General features: G+C 41.1%; 1 long non-coding RNA gene across 1 annotated transcript in view; it reads left to right on the plus strand.

Annotated features, from left to right (window-relative positions):
* LOC119475292 overlaps positions 1-8,350 on the plus strand; it is a 46,510-nt gene extending 38,160 nt beyond the window's left edge. Inside the window, exons 3-4 of the long non-coding RNA XR_005203754.1 lie at positions 6,281-6,363; positions 8,230-8,350. This is a non-coding gene — a long non-coding RNA (uncharacterized LOC119475292). The remainder of the gene's footprint in view (positions 1-6,280; positions 6,364-8,229) is intronic.
* The last annotated feature ends 4,575 nt before the right edge of the window (positions 8,351-12,925 follow it).

Raw genomic sequence — 12,925 nt, forward strand, 5'->3', positions numbered from 1 at the left:
CCAAACGAAAATCGAACGGAGGAGGTCGTTACAGGATCCAAGTGGAAATCAGAATTGGTTTACTTATAAGCAGCTATTTGCTGACAGAAATGACCTCGAGTGGAAGTGTAATCACTGCATATTAACACTTGGACAACTGGTTCAATATTTTTCTGGGTGTTTGCTAAACAGGCAGATGAATCATCCTGATTAAAAAAAAAAAAAAAGAGATAATGAATTTATAATCATCTCATATTGTTAGAACCATGTGCACACAACAATACGAGTGACTGTCACCAGAGAGAATGGGTTGTCCTGTTGGACATGGTACCTAAACTGTCTTCATGCAAGCTAATTACATAAGAAATGTGACCTGATGAGAGCAGGAGGCATGAGTGCAACAAAAATGTTAAGGTCATATGGATAGCTACAGTTCTAAAAAAAGGGTTGCCAAAAATTGCATAAAGGAGAAAATCGAATTGTGAGACCTTTGAGGGTAAAAGCTCGATGACTCATCTCTGGAGGGTATTCTCAGACAGAGGGGAGATAATGTATTCGTTCACATCTCTTCTACACCTAATTTGTATGTAAAATTCCATATAAGCGGTATTTGTCAGGGGATGTCATCCTGCTTTATACATCTTGATTTTATCAGAGATTTCAGATTCCTTCCTGCCTTGTTTCCTTTGAAAGATCTGTTGATGTTCACAAATTGTGATTGAACAGTCTAACATCACAGGAGTCCGTATGTGAACTTTCGCTTTGAGATGGGAACACTGCGGAAGCACTGCAGGGTGGAAGTCAATAATTCTGCAAGGGTATGCATTCGATTTGATCTTGCAGCGTGCGGGGAGAGCTGTGATAGTTCAACTTTTTAATGTCAGGGCAATGTTTCATTGGCCGGATGGATTTCGTCTTTTTTTTTTTTTAAACTTTGTAATATTTAATTGATATTTTTAAAACCCAATGTATGCAATAGCCGATTTAAATCTGTCTTGGAAAGTAGGTTACAGATCCGGCGATGCTGACGCCCAGCGTGGTTCTATCTGCAGAGAAAAACAAACAAAGATGTACTCCCTTTTTAAATAAATACAGACCGCTATCATAGAGCCTAGAATAAATCTGTCAACTGCCAAATAAGTCCACACTTGAACAATGGCATGCCCTAACATGCGGTGATACCCTCAACGTAGAGAAACAAGGCCGTGTGCCACCACTATTTCCTCATTATGAGCCCGCAGGGAGGCTACGTCGTCACTTAGAGAGATAATGTGACAGCCCAGAACAAAGAACCAGGTAAACAAAGGCAAAGCTTGAAAAACACCCTCGCTGTCTCCCGAGGGACAGTGGGTAAGGGAGGGAGGCAGAAATGGAGAAAGCAGTCCTGCACAGAAAGAGGAGAGTGGGTTTTGATATTTGAAAGCCGAACTGAACGGTATAGATAGACAATCAGATGAACCATCAGCAATCCATCTTGCAGATTTTGCCTGCAGTAGCAAGGTTGCTGTAAATCATCATGAGTAAAGGCACTGTCTGTTGTTCATATTTATCACTCATAATGTATGCTCGTGTTTGTGAGCACATGATTTATATATATATATATAAAGGTGGCTTTCATATTTCACAAGGGCATTATGTTCTCAAAGCTTTAATTGCTCATAGATATGTGCTGTTGTTGTGCAGTCTGGTATCCAAGGAAATTACAGTCATGTTGGACAATTTGTGATTTACATCCAGTGCCAGTGTTCAGTCCCAATGCTGAACAACAGTCTGTCCTTCATGTAGGGAGGCAGAAAGTAAGGGTGTGAAGGACGGGGGGGTGTTTCATCCAGTTTCATGTGTCCGTTTGTGTCCTGTCTCAGACATGAAATTAATGTTGGATTTGTTTTAACTCGAGCCAGAATACTTCAATAATCTTAACCAAGTATTTTAGAAGCCGCCCGCAGATCAGCGGCAAAATCGCTCTGTGCTGGCTGTGCCATTGTTTTCCTATGAGGAGAGCGGTGCCGCCCAACAGCCCATTCTCATTCCCAGGGTGTCGTTTGTCATGGCTGTCGGCATGTGTTACCGCCACACAAGCACCCTTTAGCACCAGTAGCTCCGGTAGTGTGAAAAGACACACACATGGTGGGTGGGAGCGGAGGTGGGTGGGTCCAACAAACGCAAGGCTTTCATCCAGGAGACTGCTGTCCGTGTCCTGTGTTCACAACGTTCATTTTCACTGTACAAACGTAGTAGTTTTAAGCCCAACCATGTAGTTCTTTCCCAAACTTAGCCATAGTGGTTTTGTTGCTTAAACCGAAAGTGACGGCATGAGTAACTATAATGGTTTTGAAGCCAAGGGGCGGTATGAGTTGGCATGAGAACATGTTGCATCTGACTAGGTGGAAGCACTACCCCTTGGTATGGTGCACTGCTTGAAATTGCCACCCAGCGCTGTGCTCAAAATTTTAATTCTTTCAACTTTGACCTTGGTTGCCGCTGACCTTTCAAAGCGCAACCAATGAGATAACAACTACAACCGTTGTTGTTGCCTACAAACAGTGAATGGCGTTCTTTGTGCACTTTTTCAGGGCATATTACACCTGCGCTGGACTTTGCCTCTGCATGGCTCTGCACTCTATAGCTTGCAATGAGCGAAGAGCAAATATCTTAGATAGGGTAGAGTGGTCATCCTTTAACCGTAAGGTTGACAGTTCGATTCCTACTGTCTACATGTTAAAGTGTTCTTGACCAAGACACTGAACCCCAAGTTGTTCCCTGGGTGCTTCACAGCAGCCCACTGGTCCTTAGGATGGGTTAAATGCAGAATGTCAAATTTCACGTATGTACCTGTATGTATATGATTATTGTAATAAAGCATAACCAAAACCATATCTTAACTTTAAACACATTTTTAAAATCTTGGCATTGGACCTAATCCGGGGTTTTGCAGTGTCTACTATCAACTTTCTGTCTGGCAATAGCTGAGATGAGTTGTGAGGATACGTCTGAATATGGTCAGAAAATAAATAGTGTAGTACAAATGGGACCTATGTGTAAAAAGTGTGTGTTAAAACTGTATTCATAATGTCTTTAAACATTATTTACAAGCATGTAAGCTTGTTTTACATGTGTAATTTACAGTTCCAGTTTTATGTATGTGGAAGATAATCCAGTATGTTTGTGCTTGAAATGTTTTTAGTCAGACAAATATGAATGATTAAGTAGATGCCTGTAGGATTTTCCTTCCAAATCACAATTTATAGATGTAATTTTAAGAATTTTTAACTAGGTAATTGAACTTAGAGTTCAGAGTATTTTAATGTTTAAAAAATATGTCTGGAGGAAATCTTTAAGGTTTCCTTAATCAATCTGTCTTCCTCCTCAGTTCTTTTTTTCTGACTTCAGTGCTTTGAAATGGGGAAATTGGTGAAAGTAAAGTTGCCTTCAAGGTTTTTGCAAACATATCAGATTATTTTGCACACGTTCGTGTTATTCGCTGATAATGAGTAAAGCCATAATTTGTCATCACTTTGTCGATGATAGCATCGTCAGTAGGAGAAGAGGAGATAGCTTTGACTTGCTAATTATGAACAAGGCTTTAATAACTAAGTATATAAAGCAATGGAAACACTAACGGATGATAATTTAGAGTCATGTGTCGCTGCCGAAACACCCATCATTACTCTAACCAAAGTGTTGATGAGGTGATGATAATCACTTGACCAATTAAGTTAATTAGGAGAATAGTTGCGGTGGCAGCCAGAGTGTCGTGTTGGACACTCTGGCAAGAAGAGGAACAGCTCCTCACCACCAGGACATTCTTGTTATTGTTCAAGTCAAGGCTTTAATGTTTAATTAATGCCCTCGCGTTCCAGCTCACTTAATGCTTTTACCACTAAACTAGCAAATACTAAATTCATGAAAATAAAAGCCTGAGGCCAAATATATGGGGAAACAGAGGAAGGAAAAAAGTGCTTCAGAGAAATGATTCATTCAAACTGGGTGTGGAATCCCAGTCTAATTTAACTTTATTTAACTTTCTTGGGCTGTGAAACCATTGTCATTCACTGCAAAGGCTTTTCATATCCACTTACACAAGCCGCTGTTTGAATTATGGCTCTCGGTTTATCTGCTTCTTGCAAATAGCCGAGCACTCCACAGCTGCATGTCTGTGTTGGGACGCGAGAGATGACTCAGCCAACAGCAATGGCAAATATAATAAGAGTTGCTTCAAATGAATGGGATTTTGATTGGGGACTTTTGAACAGGTTTAACCAACAACTTGCAGTACTCTTATGAAGGCACTCTGAGAGACTTCTACCACGGCTCATTATTAATGTGATCATTTATTGCTTCTTCTTAATCCTTAACTTTGTTAAGGCCGACCAAACATTACATAATGTGTGCTAAAGTTTGGGAATAAGACGGCTGTGCTACATTTTAAAATCTTACTTTCGCTTGGTATTTTGCCTCATTGCTTCCAGGGAGCCTCTGCTGAGAGGTGAGGTTAAAACAACTAATGTAATGAAATATAATCGGTCATCGCAGTTGGGAGTAGATGTTTTATATTACACAAAGCAAATAGCCTGCCACAGAGCTACCAGACGGGCTAGAAACAGGGCTCACCAGAGACACCGGTGTCTCCACACAGTCTATCCACTTATTTATTCACTAATGCAGGTATCTGCAGTCCAAACTAATTTAAGGTACAATTGAGAATTTAAAAAGACATTAAAAGAGATTTGTTCTCTACCTGTAGTGGTATCTAGCTATTCAGATAGTTTCAGATTTACCTGCTGAGAGATCCATCTTCTGACCTAAAACAATTTAGAAGAATGGAATTTATTTTGGCAATATAGGGACAAACTGGAGAATGAATCCCGGTAAAGTACAACTTTCCTGTTTTATACAAGCTTAATGGTCTTTGTGCATTGCCCCCTATCCAAATAAAGAAACATAACATAACTCACGCTGCATCTGGAGGGGGCTGCAGGACATTACAGACTAAAGATCGAAAACCTCTGCCTCCCCCCTGGACGAGTTTAATAACCTTTACGCCCCCTTCTGCCTGGTTTATGGTCGCCGTAGTGAGGCAGAAAAATGACGTCATCACTGCTTTTGCGTAGTGCGCGAAGGCTCCGCAAGTTGTATCACCTCTACGACTCATTGAGAGACCACAGGGACGGTCACATGGCATTAAATACTTGGAAAGAAATAGGCAACACACTGAAAGAAGACACTTTTTGCTGCAGGCTGTGAAAAGGGCAAAGTTTCGGAGCATATTGCAACGAACAACGCCTCTGTGCATGCTTGTAGTGCACGCTTCATCTACGGAGGCCCGCGCCACAGTGTCTTGCACAAATATAAACAAAGCTTAACGCTGCGGGCCCAAACAGCATCCCTTTAGCTGTTTCAGGTCTGGGGATGTGGGCCCCTTGCGTAAGGCAGAGAGCAACTGAGCACAAGCACCTCATTGTATCTTTAATCTGCATGACAATCAAATTTAACTTGAACTTGAGTTTGTGGTGCTCAAACAAACTCAACAGGTTGTTCCACGATTGCTCCATAACCATAACCACGTGTTTACTATTGTAACCATAACAATGAAGCTCCCCTAACCTTAACAAAGTAGTCCTTTTAACCCAAACCATGATATTTCCCTAAACCCAGCCGAGTCATCTTTGTGTCTAAACCTACCCAAACGTTGACCATATTGATTTTTCAACAGGACTAGTGACGCGTCCAATTTCAACATACTTTTGTGTGAATAAACAGTATCTTTTCAGATGCATTGAGCAGTAATTTACGTCGTCACTTCCTGATGTGTAACCCGTGGCAACCTTGTGTGACCAAAAGGACGATTTGTGAGAATCAAAGTCTGGATTAATTATAAACTATATTACGCCTACAGCAAAGTGAAATCTTATACTTAAAGATAAATTGAAGCATTATTGATGTTGCAGAGCTGTCCGTCAACGTCAGTTACGTGTGTTGCGTTGTGGGATATTTATACCACCGTACTGTCCAGCGTTTGCATACTGTAATAATAATTCACCAGAAATAGTATGAAATTCATGTACTATTGGTCTCACACTAAGGTTTCATACTAAAAAAAAAATCACATACTGTTTTAATGTACTAAATAGCATGTTAGTAGCTATGGAAATTCTGACGCAACCGTGGCACAGACAAATGATGTCATCCTGCCGATGGAGATTACATGTGTCTTTCTAGAGGATGAAAATAACACATGTTGCTGTTTAATTTGTCGTCTTCAGCGGTGTTTAATGCTGATGTTTTTGATGCTGACTCACAGTTATGCTGAATGTTTACCACCTGAAGCCAGCTCCAAACAGTGAGAGTGAGATGCAGATGAAAGCTTCTCTTAAAACAAGAACAGTAAGTGGACTTTTGTAAAACTTATAAATGACTGCTTTGCTATTCTTTCTGATTCCTTCATTATTACATGCAGTTTCATTACATTCTGTTCATTTATTCACTTTGTACTCACGACTTCTGTCTAAATCCCGTCCATCTCATCCACACGGAGCTTCTACTTTGTTCATTATATTATGTGTATTCTTGTGCATGTGATGTTGAGCTATCGTAGGTGATGTATACTATAAATAAATCTACACTCTCTCGCTCTGATATTTGTTTGTGAGCACTGAACAGATTTACTGACTTCAGACGATGCCCTGAGGATAACATTAATACTTCTAATATTACTTTCTATGTCTTTACTTTATTTCCCAGCAACACATTCTGCTACGCTCGGTGTTAGTTCAACATATCCATAGCTTCAGTCATCAACACCAACGTTTCTAAACGTGTAGGAAGAGCAGATATGATGTCTAGTTAACGTTCAGTTCGAAAAGAGGAGCAGGAATGAAGACCAGATAGAGACTTAGGAAAATCAATTGCACTGTGGAAAAGAAAGCAGTCTGTCAGACCACATAACTACAGCACAGTGATTTTAACACATCCAGTCAGGCAAAGCATGTTTGAAGAGTGGTTTCACTTGCCGTGCTATTGAACTGTGCTCTGCCCTATCAGGGAATCTCTCCACCAAACAACAGATTCTAGCTGCTCCTCTTGCCCAAACATGTAGCTAGATGTGTGCTGGATAAAACCTGACTTTGAAAAGTCATTATTAAATGTGATTCATATGTGCGAGAAGAACATATTGTAATAGTGACTACTTTCTCAAACTCAACCTTTTCCCCTCGTTGTTATAACATGATGATAATTATATCTCAGTATGGGCACTTTAATCTTCGTCATGTCAAACATCAGAACATATTTCAGTCTAACTGTCCAGCAGTGCGTGAAAAATGCACAACTCAGCTATCTATATCTAGTGGAATCACCTGGCTTCGGAAGCTACAGAACCCACGAGTTAGTGTCGCATAGCCAGACCCGTCTCCATAGCGCTGTGTCATCGCTAAAGAAAGATTTCTCAAACAGTCAGTTCTTTTTAAATTACTTTTGGGTTCTAAACAGCGGAGAAGAGTAACTTAAGTGGCAACAAATCTTCACACCTAAGGAGGTTGTGTGCGCTCTGCATGATGACCGCTTGAGATCACTTGGCGTATGATCGATCTCCTTCAAATGTCTGACCAATTGAAGAGTGAGCGTCCTCTCTTTGTCATCATGCCTGTTGCGCTTGCTGACATATTGGAGGCCACGGGGGCAGTTTATAAGGCAGACCACACGGCTATACGAGCATGTAATGGCTGCTTTTATTTTGTCGTTTCTTTTAGTTAGTGTGCTGTGAAACTGGTCTGCTTCAACTGCATTTTTTTATACCCGCAGCCGACTCTTCAGAGAGAGGCATGTTTGAAGTCGCAGCCTCCCTGTAGAAAAGACCACTTTTCAGAAAAGGCGGCCTGGTTTCTGTAACTATATAAGAGAGGAAAAAAGAAGTAGATCGTTCATAATGTGAATTTAAGTGATGGGCTGTCAGCGGTATAGAGTGTGTAATGCGCAGACATATGAGCTTCATTCAGCCACCTGCTGCGTATTTGCAGGGGAATGCAGTGTTCACCACTATAATGCTAAATTGATAGGGTAAAAAAGCATAATTTTGGATATGAGATTTTAAAAATCCTACTTCTATTTATTACTAAATTTCAGGTCATTAAATCTAACAGTGGTTTGGTGCATTAACAATGCAGCAACTTACCATGTCACAAAAACACTTCTAAACCCAAACCTATAGCCTCGACTAGAATATTATTTTTCTCCTTTTCATTATTATTGCAGTGCTGCTGTCAAGACCACCTGAACTGAGACCAAGTCATGACCAAGACCAGAGTGCATCGACACCAAGACAAGACCAAGACTTTGATGGGTTTGACAAGTCAAGACCAAGACCAGACCAGTGCGAGTCCCAGACTGCATGACGCATTTACAATAAAATGTGGAACATCCAAACCACTGCGGCACTCCTCAAATTGATCTGAAAGATCCACATTCCCATAAAAACACCCACTGAAAACAAATTAAGCTTTGTCTGAGACCGAGACAAGACCGAGTAAAAATGCGGTCCATTCCAAAGACGAGACCGAGACCTTCAAAAAGTGGTCTTGAGACCGATCTCGAGTACTAAAACACTGTATCATTGTGCATCAAGTCGAGACTGCATCAGCATCTCTACAGATAATCCTAACACATGTACAGAGATGAACCATAACCTAACCACGACTCACGGGATTGAAAACAATAAATAAACAAACATGTTAATTCATTAACTCGATTGACAAAACTCCATCGGCTGAGGAAGACCATGAGATGTGGTTGAAAGTTCAAGAAAAAGCTTGTAGCAAGCAGGAGATCTTCTCACTCTGTCATCCACAGCAGTGAATAGAGTCAGAGCAGAGACAGAGTAAGACAACCAGCTGCAAAACTGAAGGAAATAACAAATAAACATGGCCTTGTGAGGAAGGCTGGATTACCAACCAGGGCCCCCAAAGGCCCCAGGTTCACTGAGTGGCAGTTGGGTTGTGGTAATTTGCTTGATTGTGACATTGTTTGTGCGAAAGGGAATATATACACCACTAAAGCACAATATGAGCTGACATGCTGGCTGTCTTCAGGATGAACCTTCTTTATAATCAGGTATTCAGTCCTGTTTTGAAGAGAGGTCCTATATCAACATCTGGATTTAAGACCTTCATTAATTGAGCTGATGATTTACTTACATGGTGCATATTCTGAAATTAATTTGTATTACCCAAATGACCAAAAGGAAATCAGAGCCATATATATGTAGAATATTTCACCATAAGACAGTTGCACATGGGAATTTATTAATATAGACTCTGCAGCTCATTGTTGCCCTTTAGCAGGTTGATGTTCATTTCGATTTTTCAGCTGGCAAAGACAGTTTGAAATGTGCCGTATGAAAACGCTTCATCCGGCTGATTAGTAGCGCATTGCCAGCCATATGGACTCATTGTTTTGTATGCGTATTATCACTTACTGTACTCACTATGAACATTTAATGTACAGACGTTGCCAGGGCATCACTGAAGCTAGGTGACACAGCACGGGACTCAACCACTGCAGGCTGACTGTCTCTCTGCAGTTAAATCGCTTCGATAATGTTACATTACTGCCACCATTTGGACACTGCATAAAATGGTCAGTCAATATGTAATTCCAGCTCAGTTCTAAAACTACCTGAGCACATAAAACTCAACCAAACAGCCCGATTTACCCTCCGCTTCAATAAAGTAAATTGTCTGTTATTACAGGGAGGTGCAGAGCCTCGATATATTGGCTGGACACTCCTCATGATCCTAAATACAAGCACAATTTCCTACCTTGTTATCCCATGAAATTTGAATCCAAAGTGACATGAGGCTCAGTGTTAACTCATGTGTCTACCTTTATCCACTTCCCTGATCTTGGTGCTGCCTTTATTCCATATCGAGTATTAACGCTGGGCTCTTTTAACAGCCTTTGCATGACTAACTCCCTTAATTACTGCCACTGTCACTTTTCCCCAGTTCATTCCCACTTCTAATAAGAACCCAGCCTACTGTTACCATGTTATCATTTTCCTCTATCTGACTCTTACCATGTCCCTCTCTTTGCATCTTTCTGTACCATTCATACGCAAACAACAAATGACATTTTCCTGACATACACTTAATGCATTATGACTGCAAAACCTGCTCTGTATTTTTTCAGATAATTACATGTCATTTTGTGGTACAGCTATCGACTGTAATTTGACGGTTTGCGTCTGGAAACTTTGCTGCAAGTCCTTTAACTGTTTCTTTTTTACATTTTCTTTATGCATCTTAATGATGATTGCCTGTTCTTCCATAGGTTAGCTACAACATGGGCTGTCTTAAATGTATTATTTTGTACGGCAGCCTCGAGAAATCTCTCCGATCTTGAGTGGCAGTCCGGTATTTGACTCTGTCCTGTTTTTTGCACTTGGCTTCTGCTGCCTTATTCCTGATCAAACCCGATATCACGGACGGGTTGGAAAAGGAGGCAGTCTTTACCTTTGCTATCTGTCAGCTTAATCCCCATGGAACATAACTTCATTTTCTCTCAACACTGTTTTGTTAGCCACCCTTGACTCTTTCCCCCCCAAACGCTCTCCGTGTTTCATCACTCCTAATGATTAAAAGTTTCTCAAATCCTTTCCCCTCTTTCAAATCCTTTCCCAATGCGAGTGGAAGCGATATTTCTTTTTTCATTTTTTCTCATCCAACAATGACATTACTGCCATATTTTTCGTCTCAAATAAAGAAGCACCTCAATCCCAGTCAATTGGTGCTGGTATAGCAGCGGGGCTTGAAGAGGATGTTTCCATATCCTTCTCTTTATTCATAGAGCGTAATGCTAAAATGTCATCAGGAGCAAACAAATCTCCACAAAGCTTGAGGGGCATAGGGGAGAAAATATTCATGAAAAATGGATAGAACACCTCCCACACACTGTCAGACATCAATACAACTCAACAGAATCAAATGACAAAAGTCTAGCTATTTACATGCAACAGTTCTCTATGCAAGAGTCAGTCAAGCAAACAACACATGCTGCTGTCTAGCTTTTGTCAGGCTTGCTGATGATGCTTGATCATGCAAAGTGTTCAAATGAACAAGTTCTCGAAATGAAATGACAGAATATATTGTTAATAACTTATCTTGCACGTCAGCTGGATTCTCACAATGTCACAAGATCATGCGAGAATCATGGCTCTTCTCGATGGAAAAGCTCTTCTCCCGACTGGCTTCAGCAAGAGTTTGATTGATAGATGGTTCATGCAATCCCCTGCCAGGTATTTTTTGAAAGTGCCTGCCCTTTTCCAAACAAACAAAGTTTCCAATGACGGCTTCTCAGATGGTTCTGTGTTACAAACCATCTAGCGGATCAGAAGCATTTTCTGATCTGACGCCCCTATCGGCAAGATGGTAAAGACTTGGTTAGGGTTACGTAGGGAGAGATGGTGGTTTGTGTTGAAATAACTACTTCATTAAGGGACCTTCGTTGTCATGGTTACATTAATAACTTCTTGGCTAAGGTCAGAGACTGATGGTGGTTATGGTTAAAAGAAACCAATGTTGGGGCACTCAGGTAGCTCATCTGGTAGAGTCCTTACTGCAGCCCGAGGTTCGAATCTGACCAATGGTACTGTGCTGCATGTCATCCCCTCTCTCTTCTCCTTTCACAACTATGACTGTGAATATCAAATAAAGGCAAAAAGCCCCCCCCCCCAAAAAAAAAGGAACCAATGTTGACTGGCAGAAGGAAACAGGAAGCAAACAGTGGTCTCCCATGAGCATTTTTGTTTGTTTGTTTGTTTGTGTCTGGGAGGTTTGGGGGGAAAAACAAGGAGAAGATTGGAGAGTTACAATAAAGGAGACTTATCTTAGTGGTCCAACGAAGGTCAGGAAGTCCACCATTGCACACAGGTACAAGACTTATCCCCCTATACCTGCTCCAGAGACCAGCACACCTCCAGCAGCGCCGTGTTGTCTAGGAAAGTTGAAGAAATCCAGCCGGTTCTTGATTCACTTGCTGCTCAGTTTACTTTTATATACATCACTGTTTTCTTTTTAGAGCAAAGATGTCCAGAAGCTGAATTAAACTCCAAATGATCTCCTCCTTTAACCACCCTCACTCCTCTCTCTGTTCTCCTCCATGCTGCTGGTGTTAGTTGGTTTGTTTCCCCTCCTCCAGCTCACAGGTGTGTCTCATTTATCTTCTCACTTGCCCCGCCTTCCTTTCCTGTCAGGGTGGAAAAGGACTATTCTGTATTTTTTTCTTTCTTTTCCCCCGTTCTGCTACAACTGTTTTTCTTGGGAGAAAACCACTGCTATTTAAAAAGACATCCATCATGTGACCAATTGCAGCTTGTAATCAGAATTACAATTACACAGTGTTGCCAACAATCACATTGTCATTACTGATAGACGATGAATACATTATAATGGATGGGAAATCAATTCATTAAAAAAGACCACATAATACATGCTAATGATTCACAGCAACCTCATCCCAGAAGGATGTCACACTTTGGAAACAACCTTGTGATTGAACCAACAAGTTCGCACTACCAACTGGTCACGCTTGGTCAGGACTCCTTGGCGTCACTTTTTAACACACTGGGTACTCCTTTAGCGTCACTTTTCAACATGCAAGGTAATCTGATAGACTGTGTCGCTCTTTATTCTACATCACCTGACTTCCTCCTTTACTCCCATCATAATCACTACACCCACTAGAGGACGCCCTGCGCGTCCAAACCTGACGCTAGAGGGGTACGTGGAGCATCAGAGTTTGAGGTGGAGGGCCACTAACCAAACTGCTGTATTTGAGGATTTGGGATTGAGGACGCCCTCGATTGAACGTAGTCCTGGCAGACATGCCATATGTTTCCTCCACAGTGTACGGTACGTATTTGGCATAGCAAATAGGAAGCATATAAATGTATTAT

This window comes from Sebastes umbrosus, chromosome 17 (assembly GCF_015220745.1).
Source record: "Sebastes umbrosus isolate fSebUmb1 chromosome 17, fSebUmb1.pri, whole genome shotgun sequence".
Classification (NCBI taxonomy): Eukaryota; Metazoa; Chordata; class Actinopteri; order Perciformes; family Sebastidae; genus Sebastes; species Sebastes umbrosus.